The 14444-nt window shown below is 44.2% G+C and overlaps 1 pseudogene; it reads right to left on the reverse strand.

The window, feature by feature from the left end:
- Positions 1–14444, reverse strand: part of LOC144493946 (heme-binding protein 1-like) — a 61517-nt pseudogene that overhangs the window by 21349 nt on the left and 25724 nt on the right.

Raw genomic sequence — 14444 nt, forward strand, 5'->3', positions numbered from 1 at the left:
TGAACTTCCTAACTCTCAGACCACAATCAGTAAGGATAGGCAACAACACCTCCACTATCATCCCCAACACTGGTGCCCCACAAAGCTCTGTCCTCAGCCCCCAACAATACTCCTTATATACCTACGACTGTGTGGCCAAATTCTCCTCCAACACGATTTTCAAGTCTGCTGATGACACCACCATAGTGGGTCGGATCTCAAATGTTGAGACAGATACAGGAATGAGATAGAGAATCTGGTGAACTGGTGCAACAACAATAATCTCTCCCTCAATGTCAACAAAACAAAGGAGATTGTGATTGATGTCAGGAAGCGTAAAGGAGAACATGCCCCTGTCTACATCAACGGAGACGAAGTAGAAAGGGTCGAGAGCTTCAGGTTTTTAGGTGTCCAAATCACAAACAACCTGTCCTGGTCCCCCCATGCTGACACTATAGTTAAGAAAGCCACCAACACCTCTACTTTCTCAGAAGACTAAGGAAATTTGGCTACGACTCTCACCAACTTTTACAGATGCACCATAGAAAGCATTCTTCTGGTTATATCACAGCTTGGTATGGCTCCTGCTCTGCCCAAGACCGCAAGGAACTACAAAAGGTCATGAACGTTGCCCAATCCATCACGCAAACCAGCCTCCCATCCATTGACTCTGTCTACACTTCCCGCTGCCTTGGCAAAGCAGCCAGTATAATTAAGGACCCCACGCACCCCGGACATTCTCTCTTCCACCTTCTTCTGTCGGGAAAAAGATACAAAAGTCTGAGGTCACGTATCTATCCACTCAAGAACAGCTTCTTCCCTGCTGCTGTCAGACTTTTAAATGGACTTACCTTGCATTAAGTTGATCTTTCTCTACACCCTAGCTATGACTGGAACACTACACTCTGCACTCTCTCGTTTCCTTCTCTATGAATGGTATGTTTTGTCTGTATAGTGCACAAGAAACAATACTTTTCACTGTATGTTAATGCATGTGACAATAATAAATCAAATCAAAAACAAGGACACCCAGGTCCCTCTGCACAGCAGCATGCTGCAATTTCTTACCATTGAAATAATAGTCCATTTTGCTGTTATTCCTACCAAAATGGATGACCTCACATTTACCAACATTGTACTCCATCTGCCAGATCCTTGCCCACTCACTTAGACTATCTACATCCCTTTGCAGACTTTCAGTGTCCTCTGCATACTTTGCTCTGCCACTCATCTTAGTGTCATCTGTGAATTTTGACACACTACACTTGGTCCCCAACTCCAAATCATCTATGTAAATCGTAAACAATTGTGGTCCCAACACTGATCCCTGAGGCACAACACTAGTCACTGATCGTCAACCAGAAAAACACCCACTTTGCTTTCTGTTAATTAACCAATCCTCTATCCATGCTAATACATCACCCGTAACACCGTGCACCTTTATCTTATGCAGCAGCCTTTGATGCGGTACCTTGTCAAATGCCTTCTGGAAATCCAGATGCACCACATCCACAGGTCCCCCATTGTCCACCATGCATGTAATGTTCTCAAAGAATTCCACAAAATTATTTGTGGACAAACAAGGACACCCAGGTCCCACTGCACACTCCCCTCTCCCAACTTACAACCATTCAGGTCGTAATCTGCCTTCTTGTTTTTGCTTCCAAAGATAACAACCTCACATTTATCCAAATTATACTACATCTGCCATTGATTTGCCCACTCACCCAACCTGTCCAGATCATTCTGAAGGATCTCTGCATCCTCATCACAGTTCACCCTCCCACCCAACTTGGTATCATCTGAAAACTTTGAGATGTTACATTTTGTTCCCTCATCCAAATCATTAATATATATTGTGAATAGCTGGGGTCCCAGCACCGATCCCTGTGGCACCCCACTAGTTACTGCCTACCAATTTGAAAAGCATCCATTAATTCCTACTCTTTGTTTCCTTTCTGCCAACCAGTTTTCTATCCATCTCAATACACTTCCCCCAATCCTATGCGCTTAAATCTTGCACGATAATCTTTTATGTGGGACTTTGTCAAATGCTTTCTGAAAGTCCAAATCTACTACATCGACTGGCTCCCCCTTGTCAATTCTACTAGTTACATCTTCAAAGAATTCCCACAGGGAGGAATGATTTCCCCTTCATAGATCCATGCTGATTCTTTCCCCTTCATAAACCCATGCTGATGTGCTGGGCTCCCCCATCTTTGAAGATGGGAAAATTTGTGGGATCTTCTTCTCCAGTTAGTTGTTTAATTGTCCACCACTGTTCACAATTGGATGTGGCAGGACTGCAGTGTTTAGATAATTGGCTGTGGGATCACTTAGCTCTGTATATCACATGCTACTTCCACTATTTGGCACAGAGGTATTCCTGTGTTGCTGTTTCACCATACTAACACCTCAGTTTTATATGCCTGATGCTCCTCCTGTCATGCTTTCCTGCATTCCTCATTGAACCAGGGTTAATGGTAATGGTAGAATTGGGGATGTCAGGTTGCATCAGGTGACAGAATTTTTTGAACCTTTTTCTGCCCACAACGCCTCATGGATGCCCAGTTTAAAGATCTGTTCAGAATCTATACATTTAGCACAGTGGTACTGCCACACAACACGATACATGGTATCCTCAATAAGAGGATAATTAGTCATTCCTACGACTACTGTCATGCCCAGTTGCATTTGATAGATAGACCTGCAAGGGTGATGTCATGTAGGTTTTTTCTTCTTGTTGATTTCCTTTTCATTTTCTAACTGTGGATCAGCGCAGTGGCTAACACTGCTGCCTCACAATGCCAGAGGGACTTGTGTTCAATTCTAACCTGAGGTGACTGTTTGGTGTTTCACATTCTGTGTGGGTTTCCTGCAGGTGTTCTGTTTTCGTCCCACAGTCCAAAGATGTGTAGGTTAGGTGGATTGGCCATGCTAAATTGCCCCTTCATGTCCAAAGATGGGCAGGTTTGGTAGATTAGTCATGGTAAATGTGTGGGGCTACAGGGATAGGGTAGACGTTTGGGCGGGATAAGATGCTCTATTGGAGAGTCAGTACAGACATGATGGGCCAAATGGCCTCCTGTAGGGATTCTATAATGATAACTATGCCACCACCACACTTGTGATCTTTAGGAAAGATTTGAAGTTACCTGTTTAAAAGCCACAGTGATTTATTTTTGTACTTTTAGCAACAAAAATTGTACTGACACCTAACTCTTTGAGGTCCAATTGTGCTTCAGCTTATACCATCAGTATCTAACTTGTATAACATTAATGAGGTTAGATAATTCTTTACATATGTGCTCTACACAACAAAATAATCACCCAAACCTAGTATCCAAGTGTGAACTTCAATCCCATACCTTCTTGTGGCATGTGATGGGTTGATAGGGCACATTTTCCCCAGCCTGATTGTTTGTTGATAATTGCTGAATTGGTCCGGTCATCTCTGTAAGTCACATTTATAGAGAAAGTAATTATGCAGGTTGCATTTACAGCAACCTGCATGATGTCTCCAGAATATCCCGAAAAACTTCACAGCCAATGAATTACGAGTTAAATGCAGTCGCTTTGTTTGTTTACCAAAACAGCAACCAGTTTACACAAAGCAGGGTTCCACAAATAGAAAATGAATTAATAACCTCATAATCTGTTTTTGGTAACTGGAGGACCGTTGATCAAGACATCAGCAGAGTGCTGTTCTTCAAACTCTGCCATGGAATCTTTATCTTTAGCAAGTAGTCAGGGCTTTGTTTAACATCCCAGTGGGAAAGTAAGCACATCTGGTATTGCAGATCCCCTTCAGTTACTTTATTGCAATATCATCCAAGATTATGTACATGCAAACATACAGACAAATTATGTGCCTAAGTTTTTTGCCCCCTCCAACTTTCTGATTCAGAGATGACACTGAACACAACTAAACCAAGTGGACATTGTCAAAGTTTCACCACAATATGAAGCAGACGTAACAAAGTTACATATTAGTTACCTAATGGAACATTATTCTCCCACAATTTCCTCTCTCCTTCTCATGCAGCCAATGTTCCATGTTGAGGTATGATTCTGCAGATGTCAGGAATCTTCTGATCACTAACCCTATTATCAGCAAATTAGTCAAAAACAAAGAGCATTCTGCAACCTGATCAGAACCCTCAATCAACATCACAAACACATACGATTTATTCATTGTATTTGTGGAAGCTTACTTTGTACAAATTGGCTGCCACATTTCCTACATTACAACAGTGATGACTCTACATCAGTACTTCATTGGCTGTAAAATGCTTTGGGACATCCTGATTGTGGAAAGCAGTAAGACTCAGTCAATCAAGATGGTGTGCACTATCAATCAGAAGCAAATGCAGACTTCTGCTGAACCCCCTAAAACATGCTCCATACTTCCCTGGCTCTCTACTTTCCATAGAAATATTTTGACCAGTGTTCCCATTTACCCTTCAAGACCTCCTGGACTCACACTCTCCACACCAGTTCAGTGGTGCATCAAGTTGATTCCACCCACTCCACAAATCAACTTCATCCCACCACGTCCCCTGATTTTGATCCAGTGTCTCCCTTATTGTTCCCTTCCTATTTTCTGTCCACAGCCAGACCCCTGTATTAACAAATATTGTACATGATTCTCTTCTCAGATGCTGTCCTTTTCCCTTTGAAATCTTTAACATAACTGTTCCCCATAAACAAAAATACCCTTGACCCCTCTGCGTTTTCAAGCCACCTTCTTCAATCGCCTTTTCCTCAAACCTGTTTTTCCAAATTCAATTTCCCACAACTCCATGTTAAGCCTCCAATCTAGTTTCTGTTCCTGCCACATCACCGAAATGACATCATCTCTGCAGCCATTAATATGGTTGACCACACCATCTTTCTCCAAATCCTCCCCTCCGTTATCCAGCTGAGTAAGACTTCCTTTGTCTGGTCCCTCTTAGTTATCCTGTCATAGCCAGAGAATCTCCAGCAATGGCTTCTCGCCACACTGCTGCCTCTAATCTACCAAAGAGATTAGATTTTTGACTCCCTCCTATTTCTCTTCAAAATGCTGCCACTTAGTAACATAATCAGGTTCCTCACGAACACTGACAATAACCAGTTTAGAACTCTGTCTCTCCAACTCTGGCCTCTTTTACACCCTTGTTTATTTTGCTGCATCTTCGGCAAAATGTCTTCAGCCATCAAGGCTTTATGCTCTAGAATTCCTTCCCCATTTCACTCCTAAGAGATTGCTTTAAAAGTATCTATTTGACCAAGATGTTGATCACTTGACACCCTAGTTGGTGTCAAAAAAAACCCACCAAGGCTGTTTCCTTTCTTCATCTTCCTCCCAGTGACAACTTGTCTGGCTTCTGCTCTGTAGCTTCCCCATTATAGCAGAGCCAAGAACCGCAAATCAAGACACAAATTGGATCATACATCTCACAGCAAAAAGCAATGGGAAGCTATCAAATTGCACCAATGCAGTATTCTCATATGAAGCATTTTAAAGTTACTATGATCATTCAAAGTTTCTCAGTGAGTATATGCATCACGCACTGCACCACTGAGGGATGATGTCTAGAATACATCTGGCTGATCTCAACTGGATTGATAGTATGAATGTTAACACTGAACTCATCACTCTTGGCTAAGGAAGGAAGGAAGGAAGGAAGGAAGGAAAAGACAGTAGGATTCTGCCTCTCCCCTCTCACCCAGATCTCCAGCCAGTGACAGCTACTGAAAACTGTAATTGTGAAGCTATCTATGCTTATACATGAAGAGGCAATTTGGACAAAGCACTTGAGGGCCAGATTGCATCTCTATACTCCAGCAAGAATGATAAGATTCAGGATAAGATTTTTAAAAGTGCAAAAGAAGAATGTAATAATGTACAAGATTAAAATTATTACTCTCAAAGTGAGAATACTGTTTATACCTTCTGTTTGTTCTGTTTAACCACTTACCCCGTGGAAGTTCCACTTGATACGTATGACAATGCTTTGTCAATGGGCAAAGAGTTGCTTCTCCTCGTCATTATCTTGCTCTACGTGTTCAGGAATGTCCACAGGAACATCATCCAGTGGCAAATCTTCCAATGCATCTTAGATCCTCCAATGTAATGCGAGACATTGTGATCTTAGGAAATTGAGTGTTGGGTTGTTAAATGTACAGAACAGTATGGATTTCTTCTGAATTAGGTCTGTGTTCAAATCACCCTATGAACATCAACAACATGAATATAGGAACAGCCACAAAAAGGAAATCAAATGCAGCTCTGACAAAAGTTTAGTGGAGATTTGATAGAGATGATCAAAATCATGAGGGGGCTGATAGAGAGAAACATTTCCTGCTCATAATAGGATCAAGAAGGAGAGGACACAGATTTAAAGTGATTTGCAGATTTGATTTATTATTGTCAAATGTGTTGCAGGAGAGTGTAAAGTATTGCTTCTTGCACTGTACAGACAAAACATACCATTCATAAAGTACATTGGGGAGAAGGAAAGAAGAGGATGTAGAATATAGTGTTGCAGTTACAGATAGGGTGAAGAGAGCAGGAGCCATATCAAGCTGTGATACATCCGGAAAGGATGTTTTCTATGGTGCATCTGTAAAAATTGGTGATAGTTGCAGCAGACATGCAAATTTCCTTAGCCTTCTGAGAAAGTAGAGGCGTTGGTGGGCTTTTTTAACTTATAGCGTCAGCGTGGAGGGACCAGGACAGATTGTTGGAGATTTGAACACCGAGAAACTATCTCCTTCATTTTGCTGATCTTAAGGGAGAGATTACTGTCATTGCACCAGAAACAATGGGCCAGGTGGCCTCTGTCTTCGTCATAACAATTCTGTGATTCCGTAGTTAACAAAATTGTGGCTGCTGGAATAGGAGGGTCAGTGTCAGGTTGGATTCAAATATGGCGAAGTACAGAAAACAGTGAATGGTGGTAAATGTTTGTTTTTCTGGAGAATGGTAGATAGTGGTGTTCCCCCAGGGTCAGTGCTAAGACCACTGTTTTTTGATTATATATACACTCACATGTACACTATGTTTATATTATATAAATGATTTTCATATTGCACTACAGAGGAAAATTTCAAAATTTGCCATTGGTACCAAACTTGGGAGTGTGGAAAACAGAAAGTATGACACCAAACAATGCAAAGGGACACAGATAGGCTAGCAGAATAGGCAAACAAAGCGGCAGATGGAATGTAACACGGAGAAATGTGAGATGATGCATTTTTGCAAAAGGGCGACGGAGAGGCAATATACACTTTATGGCACAACTCTAAAGAGTGTGACAAGGACATTGGGACCTGGGGTTCACGTACATAGATCACTGAAGTTAGCATGAAATTGAGAGAATAATTTGCAAAACATATGAGATTGGGATTCATAAATAGAAATTTTAACAGAAGTAGGATCGTAATATTGAACTTTTATAAAGTTCTGGTTGGGCCACATATCCATATCATATCCCGTTCTGATCACCATACTTTAGATTATAAGTGAAGGTTTTTGAGAGGGTGCAGAGGAAATTTACCAGAACAATTCCTGGGATGAGGTATTTTAACTACAAAGTACAAGATTAGGTTGGAGAAGTTGCACTTCATTGGAGTGCAGGAGATTGAGAGGACATTTGATCAAAGTGTACAAGGATATGACAGGTTTAGGTAAAGCATACCTAAAAAAGCTGTTTCCAGCTGAGACTAGCTGATCATGCAAGGACTAGACACAAATTTAAGATTTTGGGGAAGAGGCACAATCGGGCAAATCAGAACCAGAGTGGAAGTATGTATTTCTCAATCCCAAGTGACTGCCTAAGAACAAGAAACTAACTGACAACTTGACATCTGTTATTACAAAGGAAGAAGATGCTTCCCCTGATTGCTTTAAAATTGATAAGGAGATGGTATTGGATAAGCTGACTGTATTAAATTTGATCAATTACCAGGATCTGATGAAATGCATCGAAGGACACTCAGGGAAATGAGTGTGAAAATTGTGGAGATTCTGATCATAATTTTCCAATCTTCCCCCAACTTAGAGTACCAAAGGACTGGAGAATTGAAAGCATTACATCCTTGTCCAAAAAAAGAGCATAAAGATAAATCCAACAGCTATAGGCCAGTCAGTTTAACTTCGGTCGTGGAGAAGCTTTTCAAAACGCTGATTTGAGACAAAATAATCAGTTTGGCAAATCAGAGTTAATTAAGATTTGATATGATTTGATTTGTCACATGTATTAGTTAGTATACAGTGAAAAGTATTGTTTCTTGCCTGCAGAAACAAACAAGGCATACCGTACATAGGGAAGGAAAGGAGAGAGTGCACAATGTAGTGTTACAGTCATAGCTAGGGTGTAGAGAAAGATCAACTCATGTGAGGTAGGTCCATTCATAAGTCTGATGGCAGCAGGGAAGAAGCTGTTTTTGAGTCAGTTGGTACATGATCTCAGAATTTTGTATCTTTTTCCTGACAGAAGGTGGTGGATGGAAAAGAGTATGTCCAGGCTGCATGGGGTCCTTAATTATGCTTGCTACTTTTCCATGGCAGCAGGAAATGTAGACAGTGTCAATGGATGGCAGGCTGGTTTGAGTGATGGACAGGGCTTCATTCATGACCCTTTGTAGTGGACAGAGCAGCAGCCATACCAAGCTGTGATACAACCAAAAAGAATGCTTTCTATGGTGCATCTGTAGAGGTTGGTGAGAGTTGTAGCAGACATGACAAATTTCCTTAGTCCCCTGAGAAAATAGAGGCGTTGGTGGGCTTTCTTAACTATCGCATCCGCATGGAGGGACCAGGGCAGGTTTTTGGTGATCTGAGCACCCAAAAACCTGAAGCTCTCGACCATTTCTACTTCGTCCTCATTGATGTAGACAGGGGCATGCCCTCTGTCATCGCACCAGTTCACCAGATTCTCTATCTCATTCCTGTACTCTGTCTCGTCATTGTTTGAGATCTGACCCACTACGGTGGTGTCATCAGCAAACTTGAAAATTGAGTTGGAGGGGAATTTGGCCACACAGTTATAGGTGTATAAGGAGTATAGTAAGGGGCTGAGGACTCAGGCTGTGGGGCACTGGTGTTGAGGATGATTGTGGAGGAGGTGTTGTTGCCTATCTTTACTGATTGTGGTCTGTAGGTTAAGAAGTTCAGGATCCAGTCGCAGAGGGAGGAGCCGAGCCCCAGGCCACGAAGTTTGGAGATGAGTTTCATAGGAATAATGGTGTTAAAGGCTGAGCTGTAGTTTATGAATAGGAGTCTGACATAGGTATCTTTGTTATCTAGATGTTCCATGGTGGAGTAAAGGGCCAGGGAGATGGCATCTGCTGTGAACCTGTTGCACCAATAGGTGAACTGTAGTGGATCCAGGCAGTCTGGTAGGCAGGAATTGTTTTGAAGCACTTCATAATGAAGGAAAGCCAGCACGAATTTGTTAAGAGCAAATTATGTTCAACGAACTTGCTTGAGTTTTTTGATGAGTTAACAAAGAGGATAGATGTGGATAATGCAATTGATGTAGTGTATATGGAGTTCCAAAAGCCATTGGACAAGTCCTGCACTGGAGCTCAGAGAATAAAAGGGACTGCAGCAACATGGATATGAAATTGGCTGAGTGACAGGAAAAAAGTGAGCAGTGCTTAATTAATGTTTTTCAGACTGCAGGAAGTTCATAGTGAAGTTCCCCAAAGGTATTGGGACCTCTGCTCTTCCTGATATATATTATAGACCTAGACTTTGGTATATAGGGCACAATTTCAAAATTTGAGGATGACACCAAACCTCTTCAGGGGCAGGTGTGACCTGTACACAAAAAACGGGTGGCACTTGAATCCCAGGGGGACCAATATCCTGGCAGGAAGGTTGGCGAAGGCTACTGGGGAGAGTTTAAACTAGATAGGTTGGGGGGAGGGGATCAAAATGAGGTGACTGAGAGTGAGGAAGGTAGCTCGCAAACAGAGAAGGGTTATAGACAGTGCAAGAGGGCGGATGGACAGGGAATAGAGAAGGGGAGAGCTCAGACCAAAGGATTGAGATGTGTGTACTTTAATGCCAGGAGTATAGTGAATAAAGGGGATGAGCTCAGAGCATGGATCGATGCCTGGAAGTATGATGTGGTGGCCATTACGGAGACTTGGATGTCTCAGGGACAGGACTGGATACTCCAGGTGCCGGGATTCAGATGTTTCAGGAAGGACAGGGAGGGAGGCAAGAGAGGGGGTGGAGTGGCACTGCTGATCAGGGATAGTGTCACAGCTGTAGAGAAGGTGTATGCTGTGGAGGGATTGTCCACCGAGTCTCTGTGGGTGGAAGTTCAGAGTGGGAAGGGGCCGGTCACTTTGCAGGGAGTTTTCTATAGGCCGCCCAATAGTAACAGGGAGGTGGAGGAGCAGATAGGGAAACAGATCCTGGAGAGATGCAGTAATAGCAGAGTTGTTGTGATGGGAGACTTTAATTTCCCAAACATAGATTGGAATATCCCTAGGGTAAGGGGATTGGATGGGGAAGAGTTCGTTAGGGTGTGTTCAGGAGAGTTTCCTGACACAGCATGTGGACAAGCCTACAAGAGGAGAGGCTGTACTTGATCTGATACTGACCAATGAACCTGGACAGGTGTCAGATCTCTCAGTGGGAGAGCATCTTGGGGATAGCGATCTTAACTCTACCTCCTTTAGGCTTGCATTGGAAAAAGAGAGGATCAGGCAAGCTAAGAAAGTGTTTATATGGAGTAAGGGGAAATATGAAGACATTAGACAGCAAATCAGAGGAGTAAATTGGAAGGAGGTATTCTCGGGGAAATGTACTGAAGAGAGGTGGCAGTTTTTCAAGGAATGTCTGTCTAGAGTTCTACAGGACAACGTTCCGAGCAGACAGGGAGGTGTTGGTCGGTTAAAGGAACCGTGGTGCACGAAAGCTGTGCGGGACCTAGTCGAGAAGAAAAGGAAAGTGTACAAAAAGCTCAGAGAGCTTGGCGAAGATAGGGATTTAGAAGAGTATACGGCTTGTAGGAAGGGACTAAAGAAGGAAATTAGGAGAGCCAGAAGGGGTCACAAGAAGGCCCTGGCAGGTAGGATTAAGGAGAACCCTAAGGCGTTCTATAAATATGTGAAGAGTAAAAGGATGAGACGTGACGGAATAAGGCCTATAAAAGGTGAAGGCGGGAAAGTCTGTACGGAACCAGTAGAAATGGCAGAGGTGCTCAATGAGTATTTTGCCTCGGTTTTCACAGAGGAGAAGGACCTGGGTGGATGTACTGCGGGTGTGCGGTGGACTGAAAGGATTGAGTATGTGGACTTTAAGAAAGAGGTTGTGCTGGAATCTTTGAATGGCATCAAAATAGATAAGTCGCCGGGTCCGGATGGGATGTACCCCAGGTTACTGTGGGAGGCGAGGGAGGAAATTGCAGAGCCTCTGGCGATGATCTTTGCGTCGTCGATGGAGACGGGAGAGGTGCCGGAGGATTGGAGGATTGCAGATGTGGTTCCTATTTTCAAGAAGGGGAATAGGGATAGCCCAGGAAATTACCGACCGGTGAGTCTAACCTCAGTGGTTGGTAAACTGATGGAGAAGATCCTGAGGGACAGCATATATGAGCATTTAGAGAGGTTTAGTATGCTCAAGAATACTCAGCATGGCTTTGTCAAGGGCAGATCGTGCCTTACGAGCCTGGTGGAGTTCTCCAAAAATGTGACTAAACACATTGACGAATGGAAGGCGGTAGATGTGGTTTATATGGATTTTAGCAAGGCGTTCGATAAGGTCCCCCATGCAAGGCTTCTAGAAAAAGTGAGAGGGCATGGGATCCAAGGGGCTGCTGCCCGGTGGATCCAGAACTGGCTTGCCCAAAGGAGGCAGAGAGTGGGTATAGATGGGTCTTTTTCTAAATGGAGGTCGGTCACCAGTGGTGTGCCCCAGGGATCTGTTCTGGGAACCTTGCTGTTTGTCATTTTCATAAATGACCTGGATGAGGAAGCGGAGGGATGGGTTGGTAAGTTTGCCGACGACACGAAGCTTGGTGGGGTGGTGGATAGTCTGGAGGGATGTCAGAAGTCACAGAGGGACATAGATAGGATGCAAGACTGGGCGGAGAAGTGGCAGATGGACTTCAACCCAGATAAATGCGTCATGGTCCATTTTGGTAGGACAAATGGGATGAAGGAGTACAATATAAAGGGAAAGACTCTTAGTACGGTAGAGGATCAGAAGGACCTTGGGGTCCGGGTCTATAGGACTCCGAAATCGGCCCCGCAGGTGGAGGAGGTGGTTAAGAAGGCGTGTGGTGTGCTGGCCTTTATCAATCGAGGGATTGAGTTTAGGAGTCCGGGGATAATGATGCAGCTATATAAGACCCTCGTCAGACCCCACTTGGAGTACTGTGCTCAGTTCTGGTTGCCTCACTATAGGAAGGATATGGAAAAGATTGAAAGGGTGCAGAGGAGATTTACAAGGATGTTGCCTGGATTGAGTGGCATGCCTTATGAGGATAGGCTGAGGGAGCTCGGTCTTTTCTCCTTGGAGAGACGAAGGATGAGAGGAGACCTAATAGAGGTGTATAAGATGTTGAGAGGCATAGATCGGGTGGACTCTCAGAGGCTTTCTCCCAGGGTGGAAATGTCTGCTACGAGAGGACACAGGTTTAAGGTGCTGGGGGGTAGGTACAGGGGAGATGTTAGGGGTAAGTTTTTCACACAGAGGGTGGTGGGCAAGTGGAATCGGCTGCCGTCAGGGGTGGTGGAGGCGAACTCAATAGGGTATTTTAAGAGACTCCTGGCTGAGTACATGGAGCTTAATAGGATGGAGGGTTATAGGTAGGTCTAGAAGGTAGGGATGTGTTCGGCACAACTTGTGGGCCGAAGGGCCTGTTTGTGCTGTAGTTTTTCTATGTTCTATGGTAGGTTGGTGCAAAAGGTTGGATTTCATGGGATAAAGGGGGAGGTAGCTAGATGGGTGGAGAACTGGTTTGGTCACAGAAGACAGAGGGTGGTAGTGGAAGTGTCTTTTTCCGGCCGGAGGCCTGTGACTAGTGGTGTTCCGCAGGGCTCTGTATTGGGACCTCTGCTGTTTGTGATTTATATAAATGATCTGGAAGAAGGTGTAACTGGGGTGATCAGTAAGTTTGCGGACGACACGAAATTGGCTGGACTTGCAGATAGTGAGGAACATTGTCAGAGGCTACAGATGGATATAGATAGGCTGGAAATTTGGGCAAAGAAGTGGCAGATGGAGTTCAATCCAGATAAATGCGAAGTGATGCATTTTGGTAGAACTAATGTAGGGGGGAGCTATACGATAACTGGCAGAACCATAAAGGGTGTAGATACGCAGAGGGACCTGGGTGTGCAAGTCCACAGATCCCGAAGGTGACGTCACAGGTGGAGAAGGTGGTGAATAAGGCATATGGCATGCTTGCCTTTATAGAATGGGGCATAGAGTATAAAAGTTGGGGTCTGATGTTGCAGATGTATAGAACGTTGGTTCGGCCACATTTGGAATACTACCAGAAGGACGTGGAGGCTTTAGCGAGAGTGCAGAGGAGGTTTCCCAGGATTTTGCCTGGTATGGAGGGGCTTAGTTATGAGGAGAGATTGGGTAAACTGGAGTTGTTCTCACTGGAAACATGGAGGATATGGGGAGACCTAATAGAGGTGTATAAAATTATGAAAGGCAGATAGGGGGAACGTTGGGAAGCTTTTTCCCAGGTTGGTGGTGACGTTCACGAGGGGTCATAGGTTAAAGGTGAGGGAGGGAGGTTTAACACGGATATCAGAAGGACATATTTTACACAGCGGGTGGTGGGGGCCTGGAATGCGCTGCCGGGCAAGGTGGTGGAGGCGGACACACTGGGAACGTTTAAGACTTATCTAGATAGCCATATGAATGGAGTGGGAATGGAGGCATACAAAAGAATGGTCTAGTTTGGACCAGGGAGCGGCACGGGCTTGGAGGGCCGAAGGGCCTGTTCCTGTGCTGTATTCTTTGTTTTGTTCTTTGTATGGCTGATCTGATTGTAACCTCAATTCCACATTCCCTGCCTATCCAATAACCTTTCACCCACTTGTTAATCATAGAATCCCGACAGTGCAGAAGGAGGCCATTCGGGCCATCGGGTCTGCACCGACCACAATTCCACCCAGGCCCTATGCCTGTAACCCCACCTATTCACCCTGCTAATCCCCTTGACACTAGGGTTAATTTAACATGGCAAATCAACTGAACCCACACATCTTTGAACTGTCGGAAGAAACTGGAGCACCTGGAGGAAACCCACGCAGATACAGGGAGAACGTGGAGACTCCACACAGAAAGTGACCCAAGTTAGGAAGCAAACCTGGGTCCCTGGTATGTGAGGCAGCAGTGCTAACCACTGTGCCACCGTGCCGCCCTGGTGCCTCTGACTATCCACCGTCCATGTCTCTCATATTTTTATAGACCTCTATCATGTCTCCCCTCAACCTCT

The sequence above is a fragment of the Mustelus asterias genome, chromosome 5 (assembly GCF_964213995.1).
Source record: "Mustelus asterias chromosome 5, sMusAst1.hap1.1, whole genome shotgun sequence".
Classification (NCBI taxonomy): Eukaryota; Metazoa; Chordata; class Chondrichthyes; order Carcharhiniformes; family Triakidae; genus Mustelus; species Mustelus asterias.